This window comes from Dipodomys merriami, unplaced genomic scaffold (genome assembly GCF_024711535.1).
Source record: "Dipodomys merriami isolate MVZ:Mamm:240054 unplaced genomic scaffold, mDipMer1.0.p SCAF_48, whole genome shotgun sequence".
NCBI classification, from domain to species: domain Eukaryota; kingdom Metazoa; phylum Chordata; class Mammalia; order Rodentia; family Heteromyidae; genus Dipodomys; species Dipodomys merriami.
Window position 1 is genome coordinate 10,680,780 of NW_027206046.1, and position 15,029 is coordinate 10,695,808.

The following is a 15,029-nucleotide window of genomic DNA, read 5'->3' on the forward strand; positions in this document are numbered from 1 at the left end:
TCTTGAAGTAACTAAACTAGGGACAGTGGCAGACACCTACAATCCAAGCACTTGAGAGACTGAGGCAGGAGATCATGAGCTCCAGGACAGTCCAGGTGACACAGTTAAGACTTTCTCTCAGAAAAAAAAAAAAGGAGGGTGATGAGGAGGAGGAAGTAGAAATAATAACCACAAAGGAATAACTATAAAGGAAATGCAAATCAAAGCAACACTGAGATTCCATCTCACCCCCAGTGAGAATGGTTAAAATACAAACAATATATGCTAACATGGATGTGGGGAAAAGGAGCCCTGATACACTAGAATGTAAAGTTGTTCATCCATGCTGGAAAGCAGTTTGGAGCTTTCTCAAAAAACTAAACATAGAATTACCCTATCATCTAGCAACACCACTCTTAAACATTTATCCAAAAAATATATATAAATTAGAATACAGTAAAGCCACCTGCATAACCACATTTACTGTTACACAATTCACTTTAGCCAAGCTATGGAAACAGCCAAGATGCCCGTCAATGGATTGAGAAAATGGAATTTTACTCATTCATTAGGAAGAATGACACATCATTTGCAAAGAAATGGATGGACCTGTGAAGTCAAGCCTAGAGAGACAAAGGATGCATGTTCTCTTTCACATATGGAAGCTAGACCTAATGTATAAATGTGTAACTAAACATATATGAGGGCTTATATGCAAGTATACACAACTACACTAACCAAAGTATGGTGTCTGCTAGGAAGAATTCAAATGGTATAACTCCTTAGATAAACTAACCAGTCCAACAAAATGAATACCAGGAAACTAGGACTTGAAAAGTATAGGAAGGAGGCCCAGGGGAGGGGGGTAAAAGAATGAAAAGAGGAAGGGGGTACAATGCAGTCATAATATTCAATGCAAATCCTATGAAACTAAAAAAATTGAAGGGAGGAGATGGGTTAGGAAGAATGGGAAAGAATAATGAAAGGGATAATAATGATCAAGACAAATAATGATCAAGACACTGCAATTATAAAGTTTTGTTGAATGTTAACTTCTTCGTACAACTATTTAAAGACAATAAAATATATTTTTAAATGAGTTATTTGACTATTCTTGACCCTTGGAACACTCAGGTAAATTTCAGTATCTGCTTATTTCCACCGAGAAAATATTGGGATAAATATTGTATTGGGATGGTAAACTTTGTATTGATATTAAATTAAAAGCACAATTTTTGTGATGTTTAAGTGTGGTTATTCATTTCAACATATTGAAATAATTCAAATATTAGAAACAACACAACTATGGTACATATTCACAGTGGATCATATGCAGTTACTTGTGTAGATCATAGGTATGTCTTACAGATTTCTTTTATCCAAAGGTTTAGTGAAGCCCTGAAAAATATGTGCTTCATAAATATTTGATAAATAAATAACTGAACAACTGTATGGATGACACCACACAAATCACAGCCCTTCATATCAATGAACTTAATTCCTAAACATTCAAATATTTATTAAGAATCTGTTCTATACCATATGTTACGATGAATATTCAGAAATATATCCTACTCTTTGGGAACGCAAGTCTCTTATAGTTTTTAGATAGGACAAAATAAAGCATGATTACCTTGCTCATGTAACTATAACCCCTCTGTACAGTATTTTTACAATAAAAAAGTACAAAAAACTAAAGTATGATGGGAATTCAGAAAATACGGTTTTTGTTATCTGTTCAATCATTACTTACTGAAAGAATCAGAAAAGGTTCTCAAGAGGCCTTATGTTCTTGAAACACTTTTGTCTACTTCTAAATGACTGTGGCCTCCACCATCATGGACAAGAAGTGTCTGCTTATTAAAATGTTTCTCAGGAACCTAAAAAGAAAAATTGCTTCCAGCAATATTGTAGGTAGTGTGAGTGCTTTTATGTTAGCAAATCACTTCCCTATCTTATGTCATTTCTTTCACTGATCTCATTCCATCATCCTCAAACTCCAGCAACTAAACTGTGCTACACTTATTATCTCAGGATAAGTTATATCTTAAATGGGGAAGAAAGCTCATATGAGCTATGAATTCCAAAAACCTAACCATTTAGTCTAGAAACTGAAGATAAAGAAGTTAAAGAGTGCAGTCTGAGGTGTGTGGTCTTTCAAAGTGATGAAACCTAATGTCTTTCCTTACTAGACACTAAGCCTTGAAAAGCTCAGAGAGCAGCGGAACAGGAGGTAAAGCACAGTGAGCCCAGACAGCCAGCAATTTAGGGAGCTTCAGAGATCTCTGGAAAGCAAGAAATAATAGTTATTATACACAGGAGTAACAGAAAGAGCCATTAGACTTCTGGATACCATAGAGGAGAGGGGGAAATCTCTTGGACATTAACATATGAACCAATGTCAGAGGACCAGCTGGAAAAATGAGGATCTCAGAAGACAAAATGTGCCTGAGTACCACAAAGCCATGTCCCTTCTAACTTAAATCTCCAACGCACAAATAAAATAGAGAATTAGGTTTCTGCTATCAAACAAAATGAAGGCACAAAACAGAAATTAGATTGAGTTACTGAGAATCACCTATTTTCTGTCAGCCTGACTTGTGGACTGTTATAAAAGTTAACTGCAGCTGGCTCCACAAGCCTTAGAATTCCTGCAATAACCATGCACAAACACCTAGTTTCAAACTTATCATGGAGGTCACACTTGGAAGGGCTATGAACACCGCCTGTGCCCCATATGATGGCCCTTTTTAAACAGTATCTGCTTTAATCAGTGGAGGCCTCCTTCCTCAGAAGAGCTAAGACACAATGAGTTGAAACCTAAAGCCACTCACTCTATAAGCATGTGGTCATTAGAGCTATTATCATCCGTCACCTTTGGGTGGTAATTAGAAAAGGGAAGTCAATAACAATAGTACATAACACTACTTTACCAAGATTTAAACAAGATGTAATATTGTTGAACATCTATTGATGAGTCCAAATGTGCCACAGGCTATTGAGCACAAGGAAGGCTTTGATGGGAGGCTTTTCATTATTAATTTGATGGGGTAAGGTTTATAGACATCACAACATACATTTCATTTGTTACATGAGCCCCAGCTTCCCATAGCCATCAAACCTAATCAGCATCTTGTAGGGTGACACCCAAGGAAGGGGGCTGCCTCAGAAGTCTGTACTTGGGACTTGCAACCCCACAAAAGGAAAAGAAACAAGCCATGTTGACTTTGTACAATTCTTTCCCACATGTTGGGAGAAAAACAAACTGAAAATAACTTGTGGTCCTTACAAAGAAGAATTTCTGAGCTGGAAATAAAAAGGCCTAGGATTTAATTAAACTAATCTGTAGAATTGGGTACGTGCCTACCATCACTTTGTCTCTCTAGACTTCAGTTTCTCCATGTATGAAATGATAATTTTATCTCTCAAAATGAGTTTCAGACTACTGAGTTTCAATTCTATTATGGTTCTGTCTCAAGTTTTTTCTTCCAGTCTCACAATTTAATTAGTAGCTATATGTTTTGTCTCTATTCCCAACCTCTTCCCTAAATCCCCTTGACAAATTCAGTTGGATGGCATTTCAAACTTCACATATCCAAAACCAAACTCTTCACTTCTCCCATTCGTCCTTCTCATTTCTCACCCCTAGATGGTCTTCTGTTCCCAGTAAATGGCAACCACATACCAGAGTTTCATTTGAATCTTCTTGGTCTCCCATTCTAAATCTACCCCTTTAGCAAAGAATGCTGACTCTGCCTTTGAAACACGTCCATAATCTGATGTCTTCCTGTACCATATCCCTAGTCCAAGGGTTCATTTTCTCTCCATTTAACTGATGTCCTAACTCTTGCCCATCTCTGGCTATTGCCAACACCTAGCAGGAGTCGTAACTCCTTTGCTCCTTCTCTGAAAGTCCTTCTGATTTTGCTCTTGACTTCCTTCAAGTCTCTACTCAAACTCCTTATCCGAGACACTTTTCTTGACCATTCTCTTTAAAAGAGCATTTTCAATTCCTAGATATGCCAAAATTACCATAAATTGAGCAGTCTAAAGCTATATGTATTTATTTTTCCCTAGTTTCTAGCTGGAGCCTCTGCTCAAGGTCCCTGAAGGAGGCAATCAGGGATCAACTGTGTTGTATTCTTATCCAAAAGTCTGTTGGGTTTTTTTTGTTGCTGTTGTTGTTGTTTTTGTTTTTTGTTTGTTTTTGCCAGTAGTAGAGCTTGAAGTCAGGGCCTGGGCACTGTCCCTGAGCTTCCTTTGCTCTAGGCTAGCACTCTACCACTTGAGCCACAGTACCACTTCTGTCTTTTTCCTTTTCTCTTTTTTTTTTTTTTTTTTTTGGTCCTGGGCTAGTGCTCTACCACTTGAGCCACAGCACCACTTCCAGTTTCCTGCTGGTTTACTGGAGATAAGAGTCTCACAGATTTTCCTTCCCGGGCTGGCTTTGAACCACAATCCTCAGATCTCAGCCTCCTTAGTAGCTAGGATTACAGGTGTGAGCCACCAGCACCCAGAAACTTCTGGCTTTTTTTAAATGTATGTGGTCCTGAGGAATTGAACCCAGGGCTTCATACATGGTAGGCAAGTAGTACTCTACCACTAAGCCACATTCCCAGCCCTATCCAAAATTTTCATGGGGAAGAATTCACTTCCAAAATCATTCATGTTTTTGGAGAAATTTATGTCCTTGTGGCTGTACTATTGAAATCCCTATATTCTTGCTCACTAAAAATCAAGGACTTCTTTCAGCTCTTAGAGGCTACCCTCAGATCTTTGTCACATGGTGTCTTCCATAGACAGTTCACAATATGGTTACTTTATGAAGACTAATAAAATTTCTCTAAATTTTTCTCTAAAAGGCTTTTACTGGATGAAGTCAATTCTATCCAGGATAATCTCCCTTATTATCTCAAAAATCACTTGATTTGGGAACTTAATCACCTCTTTAAAATCCTTCACCTTTGTCACATAATACAACCTCATCATAGTGGGAGGGGACTGAGGTAGTGATTATACAAACATGTGATCACAAGAGTCTTAAGGAGCATCATGGAATTCTGCCTATCACAGCAGTTCCACCATATACTTTATCTCATCTCTTTTTTAATATACTTTGCCTCCTATGACATGATTTTTTTTGTTTTTTTTGTTTTTTTTTTTTGGGGGGGGGGTCCAGTCGTGGGGCCTGAACTCTGGGCCTGGGCGCTGTCCCTCAGCTCTTCAGCTCAAGGCTAGCGCTCTACCACTTGAGCCACATCGCCACTTCCAGCTTTTTTCTTTTTGCTTATGTGGTGCTAGGGAATCGAACCCAGGGCCTCATGCATGCAAGGCAAGCGCTCTACCACTGAGCTACCTTCCCAGCCCCATGATTTGCTTACTTATTGTTCTATTCCTCCCTAATTAAGATAAAATATTCCTGACTGTAAGGATTTCACATTGTTCACTGTTTTTTCCCCATCAATGGCTTGATAACATATAATCTAAGCTTTATATTAAATATTTGTTGAATGAATAAGTGAATTACTCAAACACAAGTCTCTTTGACCCCTTCTCATCATAGGAAATTCAATGTATCATCTCCCAGAGTTTATCATTCCTCTAACAGACCCTGGTCACACATAAGTCAGCATCAGTGAATATTTATAGAGCCCCTATTGATCTTCACATACTCTCTTCTGAGTCTGGCCAGTAAAAAAAATTTAATTTCAGGGATATCTCTGCAGTATGGACTAAGTATGTCTCCAGTCTATCTTTCTTCTCTGCAGTATGGACTAAGTATGTCTCCAGTCTATCTTTCTTCTAGTTAGTAATTAAACTCCTCAGTGTTAGCTAAGCAGAAGGCTACTTGTTGATAACCACATAACACACACACACACACACACACACACACACACACACACACACACAACCCCAGTTTCTCATGAAGACAGGTGTGAGTATAGATCTGATTAGGTTCAAGTAAATGGAAGGTATGACAGACATGACTTCCATTCTACCAAGGAAAGACCATTTATCCTGGACTTTGCTCATTCTTTTGCTAGGGCTAGAAAATAGACATGGAAGTAAGTCAGTTTCCAACAAGCTCTAACTGAAATTGTTTTCTTCAATTATGAATGTGCATTAAAAAACAATGTAATATTCATAGTATCTATGAAATTGTTATCATTGAAAATCGTACTTTATAGCTCATTACAATTATTAGGTATCACGAAATAGTTTGTGTTCATAGTTATTCTGAACCTACAGTACTTACTGAGCTCATACTAGATCTCATTATCAGTAAAGTCATATACATTAGTATATCACAAATTTCTCTTTTAGTTGCATTTTATTTCAACTTCCTTTGTAACCCTATGTACTTGCATGCACTTAAAACCACTTTCCTGAAACAGAATACGCTCATTTTACCAGGTTATCCAAGAGAGCCATGTCATAAGATTTAAAAATCTTGTTCTAACTGATAGTGAGGTACCTTGATTTCAGACTCTTATGACAAAGAGTTAAGGAAAACAAGCTTCTAATATATTTCCACCTCTTTATTTTGAGGTTTCTGCACACAAGAATTGAACCTATCTTCCAGTTCCCCTCTTCCCTAAGTCAGACGATAGTCCTGGGGTACCCTATACTGTGCAAAGCATTTAGGAAAGAACTCTGAAGCTTTCGGTCTGCCCTATTACACTGATGAGCTCATTGTCCAAGCCTGTGGTTCCAAGACCAAGGTGTTTTTCTTGCCTTCTGATATTAGGAGCAATAACTTCTCACCCTCTCCCGTGGGAAAAAAAATCCTAATAACTTTACTGATGGAAGCAGACTAGTGTTCCTAGCCACACGAACTTTTTTTTAAAAATCTACATTTTCTTCTCTTTAAATGAATTCTCTAAAGAATATCCTTTTTAGCTTGGTCCACATCTACTTGACAAATTCACTCTTCTTTCACTTCTACACTGACCAAAATAAGTATCCTCAATGATCTTAGCCATTTGCAAATATTGGGGCTGGAGGTTATCTGGAACTTCCCTTTTTGCCATTCACAAAAGCTCCACAGACAGAGAACACAAAATATTAGTTTAACATCTTGCTTTGGGAAAAAAAAGAAATATCCCTATAGCAATGAGAAAAGTTACTATCTAAATAAATTATTTACAGCTACCATAACAACCTAAATTTGAGTTCTTTTGTTTTCCTGCCAGTCCTGGGGATTGAATTCGGGGCCTGGGCCCTGTTCCTGGGCTCCTTTTGGTAGCACTCTGCCACTTGAGCCACAGAGCCACTTCTGGCTTTTTCTGTTTATGTGGTACTGAGGAATTGAACTCAAGGCTTCATGCGTAGCTAGGCAAGCGCTCTACCACTAAACCACATTACCAGCCCCCTAAATCTGAGTTCTTAGGAGCTGATTTGAGGGAAGTGGTAAGAGTGGGGCAGGAGAGATGAAAGAGAATGTTTTGAGGAAGAATGGAAACAGTGGCTACAAATGAAAGAAACTCAAGAAAGGAGAAATCAAGGCTATATTCAACACTGAACAAGTATGACAACAAATGTACTCATGACTTTACGTATGTAACGGTAACCCCTCTGTACATCATCTTGACAATAAAATTAAAAAGGAGCAAAAGAAAAGTAAATGAAATATGCCTACTGCCCATGACTACTTGTTGATACATATGCAACAAAGAAAATGGCTAAGTATGGGAAAATAAAGGTAAGTGAAAAAGAAACATCACGTTGAAGCAGAAGACAATAGCTTTTGGATAAGGTAATGTCCAAATAACAGTTCCCAAGAGGTAGGGAAAGTGAAGCTCTGAAATCAAAGAAGGTGCTCATCAAAGCAGAGAATTAAGAAAACACAAGAAGACTCCCTGGAGGAAAGGACAAACACAAAGACACTAGAAATATTCACATTTAGGAAATAAAAAACACCATCAGGAGCGACAGAATTGATAAAGAGAGGGAATAAAATTAGAATTATACAGTGTTAAAGAGAGCATGGAAGGAAATGGCGTAGAGCCAAATGCAAAGTGAAACTCCAGGTAATAACTGAGCTTAGGCCAGGAGAGTTTATAATAATAGTAGTAATAATGGTTGGTTAGTAGATAGCTTACTAAAGAGGTTTCTATATAAATAAGAAACCCTGAGGTGCAAACATTAGTAAGAAGAGCTTGTCAGGATTTTCAGAATCATAATAAATTACAATCTTCCCTTAACATGTTTTTCATATTTTTGGCAAATTCACTACCAAAAAAAATCTACTTGTTATATATAATCATAAAATGTCCCTGGTTTGAAAAATATCTATATCCCAGAAAGAGACTTTCAAAGGCAAATTGGCTTTGAATTACTAAATGTATTTCATTAGATCAATACTGTTGAGAATACTTATTTTCATTTCACTTATCAGAAAACTACATGAATTACATATAGCAGCTCTTAATATGTGAACATTCCCTCAAGCTGTTTAAATGTAGATATTTCCCTACATTCTCATCCTATGTTGAAGGAATAATGTAAGTCCTATTTAACACACTAGCTAGTGCTTGCCTAAATGCTGAGAATGTTCACCTACAATAGAATCAATAAGTGGAATACAGAATTCATCTCACAGATGAATGATGCCTAATGGACCCTAGATTTTAAATGCTGAGACATGTGCCCAAACTGCAAAGCTAAAAAATAATAATAATCACAAAGAAATGAAAGAGAAAAGGAAAGAAAGAACAAGTTCCTCTCCAAGTCAAAAACAGGGTGCGCATATTTGTACAAAGAAAAAAGTATGCAATTAACAATGCCTTTATAACCTCTCTGGTGACATGAATAAAACATTAACAGGAATTAAATATTGAGGTGCTTGATATTGGCACTTATCACAAACAATGAGAGCTCTTTATACTTACCAGTTATTTCCTTATTAAAAGATTTGTCAACTAAGAAAAACACCCACAACCCAGAAAACATTTTTAAAAAAGTACCTTTTCCTCTATAATTCACAAAGGAAAAAAATGATTTTTTATGTTGAAGTTATGCTCAACTTTCCAAACATCTACTAACTTAAGGCATTTTCATGGCTGCATGAATTTTTTAATTTCCTTCCAGATACCTAGTGGCATTTAATACAAGTGTTCAGTTTCCATGTTCTAATGTTCATTAAGTTCAATTCTTTGGCAATTAGTTTGGGGTCAGATGATTGGCAGAAGATGGCGTTGGGCAGACGCCCACGGAATACAAGGTTTAGGAAGCTGAAGTGAGAGAATCTTTGTGATGTCTTTATCATAGCACCCCTGTGGTTATTCTGTTCTCTCATTCCCAGTCCCTTGATCTCTATCCTCTGCCACTAATCTACTTTGCTGGGATTGTAGGTACTCAGAAGATAAAATGAGCTTCTCTGTTCCCCCACAGCTAGCCCCAACTCCTATTACTCAACCTCTACCTTTTCTTTTCTCACTTCCTAAGAGATGGCAGTCATGGCTTTGCCCATACTTTTCAAGCATCTCCCCTGGCTGCCGTTATCAAATATTCACTTATTTCCACCATTTTGGTGTTTGGGGAGGAAAGACACACCTTAGATTTTCAGGGAGCCTCATTTATCCATATTTCTGTAGACTTCCTTTGCTTCTGTCAACCTCTTTCAAGTAATCTTCAATAGAAAGCAAAAAACGTATGTAGAAGCTATGAGAAAACAAAAGGGAGAAAATCCCATTCATAAATCAAGGTTAATACTCAATAGATAAGAAAAATTAGGAAGAAAATGTACCTACAAGAAGAATATAAAACTTTCCTGACAAATTTAATAAGTAGACATGTGTTCTAAACAGGAAAAATGAGTATCAAAAAAATTCCCCAAAGACTTTTCCTTAAAAGCAGAACACGGAAGTGGTGCTGTGGCTCCAGCAGTAGAGCGCTCACCTTGAGCTGAAGAGTGCAGGGATATTGCCCAAGCCCAGAGTTCAAGCCCCACAATCAACAAAAAAAAAAAAAAATCAGAACACATTTGGTTCATGCATATCAAAAACATAAATTTTGTTCATGGCTTTTTGGCTCAGTAATATCATTTCTGGATTTTTTTATATTTTTTTTTATTTTTGGGGCCAGTCGTGGACCCTGAACTCACTGTCCCTCAGCTCTTCAGCTCAAGGCTAGCGCTCTACCACTTGAGCCACAGCGCCACTTCCGGCTTTTTCTCTTTTTGCTTATTTGGTGCTGGAGAATCAAACCTAGGACCTCATGCATGCAAGGCAAGTGCTCTACCACTGAGCCACCTTCCCAGCCCCTCATTTCTGGATTCTATCTGACAGAACAATTAGAACCACAAACCAAAACATTTGTGTATTTCAGGCTGGAGGCATGGTTCAAACAGACTACCAGCCAAGTAAACTCGATACCCTGAGTTTAAACCCCGGTATCAGCATGCATATATACATATGTATGTATGTACATGTGTATATGTATATATACATATATTTCAGTTTTATTTATGATAGTGAAAAAATTAGGTACAGTCTAAAGTTCCAAAAAATATGAATAATTGAAAAACCTATGACACAAACAGTAAAATGTTTGCAGCTATTAAGAAATTCAGATAGGCTAAGTAGTAATCACTAAATGGTGATTTTATATAATTAAGGAAAACAATGATATAAACTACTACAACTTCAGCTATGTAAAACACTGCCCAAGATATTAGGTGAATGAATACCAACATTTAACAGGAATGGCCTCTAGATAATGGCTCTATGATAACAAGTTTATTCTAGTCCTATAATTTATAATAGAAAATTTAGACATTTCTAGTTAATTTCTTATTAATTTTTTCTATATATTCAATATATTCCTCAATCTGTAAAGGATATTTTTCCCTTTGGTTTTCTGTTGCTACTATATATTCTAGCATTTAAACTAGTCCTTTCTAGTCCTTTAAACTTCTGGTACATTCCAATTTATCAAACATGAGCATATTGAGACCAGGATTAATAAAACCAGCTTCATGACTGACTGTTCCCAAGTTATAAGATAATCATAAGAAGTCTACCTTCTCTCTCATTTTTCATTCCAACAAAGACTCAGGACTCTGGTGCAGGTAGATTTTTTTTTCTTTTTGTGACCTATAGCCCTGCAATGGCTGCCTTGAATCATAGCCGACTATATGGATTTTTAGTTCTGAATCTGCAGTATGTACAGTCTCATCTCTCAGAAACCAGATATTGATCCCTGTCTCACTGGGTCTACACAAACTGGATTGCCTGAATTCAGGGACTTTTTTTAAGGAACAAATTCAGTAAATTAAATGGAGTATACTTTTTTCCCTCTATACTATGGCAAATAACAAGTTTGACTGTGTCTTTTATCAAGGCTTTCTGCTGACACTGAAATCTACAATGCAAAATGGTATATAGGGGAGCCATTTTTTGATGGCTCATCAAGTCAACTTTGCCATAGGTAATAATTGTTCTCCAGGAAAGCCTTGAAATTAAGATGTATATATACATATTTACATATGAATGTATAAAGAAAAGGGCTTATATAGATATATCTGTATCTATATTTATATCTATATAGAGATATATAGTTATATAAAGAAAAGGGTTGAAGAGGAAGAGTATCAGCAAGAAAACAACACATATGTTGCCTCCACGGTCAGTCAATATATAGGGTCAGCAAAGGTTTAGTGAGCACCTTGTAATATACCAAGCATAAGGAACAAGACAGGGATGGAACTTGTTCTCAAATGTTTTCAATCTACTATAAAATACAGGCCTTAAACTAGTTACTTAAGATTTGATGGGGTGGGCCTAGGAGAAGTAAAACATGTTGCAGACATTTAGCCAGATACAACTTAGCCTGAAGAGTACGCTCAAAAGACTTGTCTTTTAAACTAAACCCAAAAAGAGAATTAATTCATTGGGACTACAAGGAGTGTAGAGGGCACCAGCAGATAGAGCAGCACACACTGGTGGCCAAAGATTGAAGAGAGCATGGCCTTTTGAGAAACTGAGAAAAATATTCAAAAGCCAATGATATTTTTTTAGAAAGAAAAGAAAAAGGCGGAAGCTATAAGAATTGGTGCTGGAACAGTAACTGATGCAGATCCTGAAGGAAGGCCAGATCACAATGCAATGAGAATATACACATGATTTTGATATTTCTTGGGCTGCAAAGAAGTAGCCTAGAAGAAGGGTGGAATCAAGGGAATGACATGTTATTGCTGCATAAGAGCAAGAGATGGTGGTAGCATGGTGACTAATTCTCAGGTTTACAGGGCTGCCTCTTATTGAAGCAATAGCCCAACACATCCCTCCCAAATTCCTGGATCTCCCCACCCCACTGAGAAATTTTTTAGAACTTCTTGATCATATTTCCAGCATCAACAAATATGTACATCAAACATATACTTCCCCTCGTCCATATCCAATTAGCCAATGAAGACTCTTGAAAGTTTTTCAAAAGGAAAAGGCCATTCCCAACAGCCACTGGGAAACAAAATGAGCTACAAATTCAATTTGTCACCACTTCCTAAACCACAGTCCTCCTGAACACACACACACACACACACACACACACACACACACACACACACACACACACACACACACACACACGTAGTATTGGCCTAGGAATAAGGAAACTAGTAACTGGTTCATCCCTCTCAGCTTTTTTTTTTTTGGGGGGGGGGGTCCAGTCGTGGGGCCTGAACTCTGGGCCTGGGCGCTGTCCCTCAGCTCTTCAGCTCAAGGCTAGCGCTCTACCACTTGAGCCACAGTGCCACTTCTGCCTTTTTCCTTTTTGCTTATGTGGTGCTGAGGAATTGAACCCATGGCCTCAGGCATGCAAGGCAAGCACTCTACAACTGAGCCACCTTCCCAGCCCCCTCTCAGCTTTCATAAGGCTTTGGACACAAGAAATGAAATGGATGTTGATCATAGATTAAGAGGATTTTTAAAAGAAAACAAGTAATATATTCCCTTCTCTATTGTGTTTGCCCTAGAAACCATCTATGAAAGGTTTTTTTTTATTATCCAAGGTAGCTTTTTAGATGTCATTCCTGCCCTAAGTGTATTTGTATTAAGATGTAGCTTATTTCTTGCGTCTCTAAGAACCATACCCTCTTGCTATTAGTACATTCACACTCAAAACAGAACAAGAGATGTCAACGTAGATGAAAGGAACCAGATCCATTTGCTCCAAACCAGGCCTCTGAAGAGCCTCTTAGAGGATCCCAGGTTACAAATATGTTCGTCTTTCCCATTCACGAATACCTTTTTCAAGACAAAGACAGGTCTATAAAACGGAGGGAAAAAAAATAGCCTGTCTTGTCCACTATCCTTTCTAGAGTCTTCCCTTCAAAATGTTTCCATCTAACGGACAGAAGATTAGTTTTAGATGTGCATCATTTGTTCCCAAAAGTGTTTGAAACATAAACCTGTTTGTCACAACTGTGGGTTTCTGTGTCATTTTTCTCTCTACTGAAAGTTGTGAGCAAAGGAAAGAACTTGATTTGGGGGACAGAGAGGAAAGCCATGGCTTTATGATCCCACCTCTACTGCAGAATAGCGTATGCTTTCACAGAAACTTTGAATTGACTCAGAAACCTTTGCAGAAACAACTGCTAGTTTCCATGACAACTATGCTTATGGCACACAGCTTTGCCTTATACTCCAGTGATGCAAAATGAGGTGCTATATGTATTAAGCTCATAAATGAATGTGCTACAGTAAATTTTAGAAAAACCAGGACTTTTTTTTTTACTTTTTGCAGTGGAAAAACCAGGACTTAAAATGCCTTCAGTATTTAAGAGGTTATAAGGCTGGCTCCTTAATACAGGGAAGATGTATGTGGTCCAAGAATAAAAGAATGTCAAAGTACCCATCACCTATAAGCTCAGATGTGAGCCTTGGGTGTGGCTGAATTTTTGTCTCACATAAGAATGCAGTTTTAACTGACCCTCTATGCCTGGATGTAAAATACACAGAAAATGTGTATAATTTTCTCTAATTATCTCCCTTCTTTAAATGCTCTTTATTCACTTTGACAATGGATTAGTGGTGAAAAATACATTAAGCATAAGGATGAGATAGCTTATTGAAACTTTCCTTCCAGTCATCCTAACTAAAATACTCCATGAATCAGGAATTCTTGAAAAACATCTTGATGAAAAACATATACAGAGCCTAGGAATTCTCTCCCAGGGAGGTGACAATTGATTTTTTTTGTCTGTTTCATACAGAAAATATTTCTCAGTGGTTAGGCACAGACACCCTTGAGTTTGGCAGAAGTGAGCTCAATCCTAGTTCTTTCAGACAAATTTCTCAACATTTATGTTTCAGTTTCTTTTCCTGTAAGCTGGAAATAATAACTACTTCATGAGAGTGTTCGGCTTAGATACTCTGTGCATGATTACTATGTTATACTTTGATCCATGTTATACTTAGGAGTCACACCTTTATGGTTACTTAGGCTAATAGGATGAAATGTTAAGAACTAATCAAATGGTTATGCGTGAAATGATTGACATGTAGGTTCGATTATGTTCTGAGTCCTGTGGAGGCAATGGCTGTTCAAATATAGTTCATAATTTATGTGTACTGTATTACACAACTAGAGCCATCTCTCTTAATCCTATTCTCAACCAGACTTCTTGAGGTATCTTGTTTAATCCAGAGTCTGTCAAGCATAAGGCTAAATATTTTCAGATCACACTTCCCTCTTCAAGTTTTAAAAAATTATGTCACTGAAAATGACATATAAGATGCAGGCCATAGAAAAACTGATTGATTGTGTGGATGTAGGTTCAATGTTAAAATAAAAAGACCATATGTAATTTAACACAACCATATCATTATCACACTATTTCCACTTAGAAGACTGCTGAGTCTGAAAGACTCTGGAGCTATATCCTAGCCTGATTCTGAATTTTCATATACCACTAAAAGCCTTGTATGTTCTTGAGAAACTTCCTTACTTCTCTGTGCTTCATTTTTCTCATCTGTATATTGTCCTAACAATAGTACCTATTTCACAGAGAATCAAGTGAGCTAATACCTGAGGAAGAGTGCCAGGTT

The 15,029-nt window shown here is 37.4% G+C and overlaps 1 long non-coding RNA gene across 2 annotated transcripts in view; it reads right to left on the reverse strand.

Annotated features, from left to right (window-relative positions):
- The window catches only part of LOC138809040 (uncharacterized), a 132,314-nt gene that overhangs the window by 25,622 nt on the left and 91,663 nt on the right, over positions 1 to 15,029 (reverse strand). For both annotated transcript variants that reach the window (XR_011366673.1, XR_011366672.1), the window contains exon 3: positions 9,535 to 9,642. This is a non-coding gene — a long non-coding RNA (uncharacterized lncRNA). The remainder of the gene's footprint in view (positions 1 to 9,534; positions 9,643 to 15,029) is intronic.